General features: G+C 34.2%; 1 protein-coding gene across 1 annotated transcript in view; it reads right to left on the reverse strand.

Annotated features, from left to right (window-relative positions):
- LOC144469828 (cadherin-23-like) overlaps positions 1-4,015 on the reverse strand; it is a 53,582-nt gene extending 49,567 nt beyond the window's left edge. The window contains exon 1 of the mRNA XM_078180499.1: positions 3,702-4,015. The gene's annotated coding sequence lies outside the window, so the exon portion shown is untranslated. The remainder of the gene's footprint in view (positions 1-3,701) is intronic.
- Between the last annotated feature and the right edge of the window lie 1,985 nt (positions 4,016-6,000).

Raw genomic sequence — 6,000 nt, forward strand, 5'->3', positions numbered from 1 at the left:
TGATTCGTATAATAGACGATAGCAATGCTTGATCCATATTGAAAGTGAGCGAGTACAGTCCATTCATCCATGCTCCCAAAGGTATCAATTGCACGGTCTCGATAGCCACTATCGTGTTACACACCCCCTCGAAGACCCTTCTACGTGTTACTTGCTGTCAATTGTGCGTATACTAACATGTCCAGGGCCGTTTCACAATTAATTACAAGACTATCCAACGTTCTATCACCCCTACGTACTCATTTCAATCGATATGAAATTCGCATTATACCAAATTATATTTGAAAAACGATAATAAAAGATTACAGTATGACGAAACGATATAAATAATACTTTAAATCTTGTGGCTACGTATAAGTTTTTCATGCAGAAGCAACAATAAAAAGAAACAATCGTGGCACAGTGTACGAAATAATTGTTGTTTCATGACAAAGTCATTGTTCTTTGTCTATAATTAAAGCAACTCTCTTCCGCTTCCAGCTAATGATTATTTAGGTATAATTAATTATTTCTGGAGAGAAAGAAATATTTGCTAGATGATTAATAATATTTTGTATGCACCGTATGTGACACGAAGCTATTAGTTATGTATATCAATTATGTACTTGGGTTTTTTTATATTTTAGAAACTAGCGTTCTATATGTTGTAAATTTATTAAAGATGTTATCGCATAATTAGTTTAATATCTATGGCTTGTCATTTACAAATATATTATAATTTTTATTGTCAATTTTAATTGGTAGAATTTATTTAAATTGAGAATTAAATAAAGCTTGCAAGGTTAGATTAAAGTTTAAAAAATTGGATTAAAATTGAAAGGTTGAATTAAAACTGAAAGATTGGACTAATATAGGCAAATTGAATTAAAATTCATTGTTTGAATTAAAATGAAAAGATTGAACTAAAAGTGAATGATTTAACCAAAATTAAAAAATCAAACTAAAATTAAAGGATTGAAGTAAAATTGAATGATTGAACCATAATTAAAAAATTGAATTAAAATTAAAAGATTGAACTAAAATTGAATGATTGAAATAAAATTACAAGATAGAATTAAAATTGAAAGATTGCAGTAATATAGAAAAATTGAATTAAAATTGAATGATTGAATTAAAATTAAATGATTGAACCAAAATTGAATGTTCGAACTAAAATTAGAAGATAGATTGAAAGATTCGATTGAAATCCAAAGATAATTGAATATATATCCCAGACAATGGACTAAGATATCATTGTTACACTATACTCGAATTAATATTCGTCTTTGTCGTGTCGGATAGAAATCTCGGATCGACTGAAACATCTCACGAGGATAATTAGTAGGTGCCCTCATAATAATCTGTCGTAAACGAAAAAGAGAAATGAGATTTCATAATGTCATTGTGTTATGTGGCACAGGCGAAAAAATGATTACGATGATATCCTTACGTAGCATTCGCGGTTGCGTCACGATTATTAGTGGTTAATTATTAATTGCAGAACAGCGTAAAAATTGAGGACACGGGCTGCGGGCATCCTGAACATCGGTATGCTGATTATGCACGATAACTTATGTTTGCAGAAAGGGACGCGATTAAATCACGAACAAATATCTAATCTAGTCAGCGCTATTGAGAAAAATTATTTGAACATTAGAAATAATTTTAAGAAACATGGAATATCAAAATTTATTTCTCGACTAGTAACCTAAAATTTTATTGAATTTCTACAATTATTCGGTTAAGATTCATACTTGTTTAATTAAGCGTTGTTGAGGAAAAATCTTTGAACGCCATCGATAATGATTTCAAAGACTTCAGGAAACTAAAATTTATTTAAAACTTCAACCAATTCTACATAAATCCTCAAACATTGCAAAGAATTTAATTTCAATTTAATTTCAGAGAATTCAGAAAATTAAGATTTACTTTTCAAACACTACCCGAAAAATCTCATTAAATTCAACATGCTATCATCGTTTAATCAACAATGTGTAACGAGTAAATGCTACGCATACTTTCTACATTTATAACACGTAGCGTCGTTTAGTATACTTCACTGACTAATCAGAGCGAAGTGCATTTCAGAAGCAAAACAATATTTCTTCGGTTTGTTCGAGGAAGTGACACACAGCTTTCTCTATCTAATTAAGTTCTTCTGACGTCGATTAACTGTAAGTAGCATCCAGTTATTCAGTTCTTTGAACCATGCCAGTTTTCATCGAACGACAGACAATGTTAGAAAGCCTAATTGTGATCATGGAAAAACGAAGCATCGTTACTCCAATAACACCGTTTCGTAGAATCATTCTTTGTCTTAACTAAGAGTTCGTATGATCTGTAATATTCTACTTGTAATTGACGCAACCCTAATTGAACGATTTTACTGTTTCATTGATTGGGATGTTATGACGATTGATCAGGAATTTATGGTTGCGAGAAAACTTAATTTTGTATTTATTGCAATGATTGCGGCGTTTTCTGCCTTTTTATAAGGCGCGACTGTTAGTCATTGAAATTACATTAAAATTACTAGAATCATGCTACAATTATTTAAATTATAGCAAAATTAATAACATTGTATCAGTATTATTAGTATTAGTATTATTATTACATTGGAACCATTCGAATTATACTAGAACCTATTCTAAGATAATAGATTTTTAATCAAAGTTATAATTATAATTGATCTGAGTAGGGGCTAAATTTAATTGCAATAGATTTTTAATAGAAGTTTAATTTATGACAGAATTTTAATATAAATACAAATTATGATAGATCGTTAGTAAAACTTTGAGTCGTAATGTATCACGAATATAGATTTAAATTGTAATGGATTATAACAGATAAATTGTAATTGAATTTATAGCAGATTTTTAAAGAAATTTAAATTATAATAGATTTTAAATACAGACTTATGATAATAATTGCATTTAAACAGAGGCAAATTTAATTAGAATGAACTTTGAGTAAGAATTGAAATTGTAAAATATTTTTAATAGAAATTCAAATTAAAATAATAAAACTATTAAAATCGTATAATAATTATTAGTAATACCAGACAGTTTTATCACATTTGGAATAAATAAAATAGCAAAGCAATTGTTTGAAATTGCTATTGTTTCAAACAGGAGATTATTTTCATTTTCGAACAACAACATTGAATATTACGATTCGTAACGAATCATTTCAAGCAGTTATTTCTTATTTTTACCTTAAACAGCTATTAATTTTTATTTCAAATAGCGATTTCTAATTTTTATTTCGAACAGTAATTTCTAATTTTCCCATTAAACAGTAATTTCTTATTTCCACATCGAACAGTAATTTTTGAATTTCCCATTTAACAGTAATTTCTTATTTCTACATCAAACAGTGATTTATTTCTATCCCAAATAAAATTTGCCCATTTTTGTTCTAATCAAATCAACGAAAACCCCTCAAAGACATAACTTGAAAAATAAATTAAAAGATCGCCAGATTACGTTTCGATCGTCTGCCACCGAAAACGTGGCAGCGCGACAACTTTTAATTGCTCCCGCGTAAGTTCGCGAAATCCAACACCAACAGAGAACCGACGCCGCCGTTCCCCTTGATAGACGCGCGTTGCTAGCCACCGTCAAACCGAGCCCGAAACTTCCGAAAAATCGACCGCGAAAGTTTTTCGACGCTGAAGAAGCCGTAAAACTTGCCAAACTTTTTTGACTGACTTTGATACTCACATTTTCCACGTAGCTGTCCCAATCCGCGATCTTCCTCGTTACGGTCACGTTTCCGTTCGCCTGCGATATACGCCGCGTCCCTCTTTTCCGTCCCCGTGAAATCAGAACACTTCGATGCTCGTGCTGTCTAGTTTACTTGGTCTCTGTAACGGATTACTCTCGGACATCGCTGCGTAACAAATTGTCCACCGTACTTTCACTGGTTACATGTCACTTCGTTCGAAAGTCACGATATCTTTCATTGTTCCACTGGCGCGCGGCTCGCTTGGAAAAAAGACCCGACCGGCGCACCGAAAGCAGGCTCTCTCGAACGATCTTTTTAATCGACGGTGATTTGTCAAGGTGCCCCGATCCGGTGGTCGCGCGATCCGAGGATTTTCATTAGGCTACTACGCGCCGGCTGTCAGCGCGTTACTGATAAACCGAGAACCACACGGAACCGTGCCCACCTGGCCAGGTGAGCCGCCGGCGTTAAACGGGGCATCGCTCGCACCGATAATCCCGATTTACTCGCCGTAATTGATCACACTTCGCGCTTTGTTTACGAAGTACTTTTAGCTTTACAGTCTAAGGATTTAAAGATTCGATTAGCGACGTCGCAAATGCTCATTCTTGGCTTCTTAGTGTTCAATTAATTTTATTATTTGTTTTTTACGAATAATAGGTTAATTTGTACAATCTTGTCTGAGATTCTAGGAATTAAGAAATTAGATCAAGTAATTAGCTGAAGCAAGTGATTGTAATTTTTACAAGTGAAAAATATGTGGAAGATCATTTTTAAAAAACCATCTGACTATATATTGTTTTATTAGGAAGAAATATACACGTGAGTATAGGAATTTAAATAATTCAATCAGATCTCAAGGCGAATTAATTTGCTGTGATATTTTTCACAAGGAATACGACTTTAGAAAATCGCCTAACTTTGCTTTAGCTACTCTTTTACAGCACTTAAAGAATTTGAAAAAGAATTTAATGAACTAATAAAATAATCACTCGAAACATGAATTTAAAAAGGCACTATTTAAGAAGTAGCCAGTATTTAAGTAATTGAACAAAAAGAATTAACGTGCTCTTATACTCTTCACAATAAACAAGCACATGGAACACACATGTAAAAAAAGAACACCTAAATTTGCTCTTACATACACCATTCGTGCATAATACTAGCCAAATAATTTGAAAAGTTAGTACAAATGTCAAATAAAAATAAATTTACTTTCTTTGCTTTAAATAATTTAAAGGATGTACCAGATCATACTACTCACAACGAACGAGCACTTGCAACGTGAATTTGAAAAACCACCTGGCTTTCTTACTAAATTACAATTCTATTAATGATTGAAAAATATCAAATAATCTCGTGGATCGTGTCACGGATAAATCTAGCCGAAAAACGACGTACTGTTCGAGATAGAAACGTTTAGAGCCGGTGCGTCGTCGCCGGCTAGAAATGTCGGCGGCCGGGGTTTATCAAACGGCGGAGCGAGTCACCTGTTCAGGTGTGCTCACGACAGCGAACTGAGAAGGCAAGGAAAACCGAGATAGCCGGCGCGGTGATCGGTGCCTGGTGTTCGTTCTGCGGCGTGAGCACTAACCGTACACAAGAACACCACAAAACGTACGGTTGTTCGCAGTTGAATTCAGCCCGTGGTGTTCCACGAGGCGTGCACCGGCGGATTTCCCCTCTTCGTGGCGATCGGACACCTGTGTACGCCGGTGACGGACCTGGCATCGACAGTGGAATCATTGTTGTTGTTGGCTGAAAACGAATTTCACGATTGGGTGTTACGAAGAGGGTGTTTGAAATACAGGGTGTCCCAGTTTTTAAGGTTCAAATTTTGTCAGTGTACTCTATGGCACAAAGTAAGAAAAAAATGTCATGTAAACATACAGTCAGTCCCATAAGTATTCGCACCCTCGTTGCTTATAAGAGAAATCTGTTGAAATCAAGGACGTAAAATTTTGCAATAAACTTTTTATTATCTTATTTAATATTTTTGGATGTGACGGACGAGGAAAGGGTTGGAGAAAGCTTAATACAGAACTAGAATTAAAAAATGTACAACCAACTGTAAAGCATGGCGGAGGCTCCGTGATGGTGTGGGGCTGTATGGCGGCATCCGGAGTGGGCAAACTTGTCTTTATCGATGGAATTTTGGATAAGATAAAGTTTACAAATGCACTCGAAGAAAATCTGCACTCCAGTGCGATTAAGCTTGGTCTGGAAGATGACTACGTATAAACTTTATACATGTGTTCATTCATAATACAAAGTTTATTGCAATAGCTTACATGC

The sequence above is a fragment of the Augochlora pura genome, chromosome 5 (assembly GCF_028453695.1).
Source record: "Augochlora pura isolate Apur16 chromosome 5, APUR_v2.2.1, whole genome shotgun sequence".
NCBI classification, from domain to species: Eukaryota; Metazoa; Arthropoda; class Insecta; order Hymenoptera; family Halictidae; genus Augochlora; species Augochlora pura.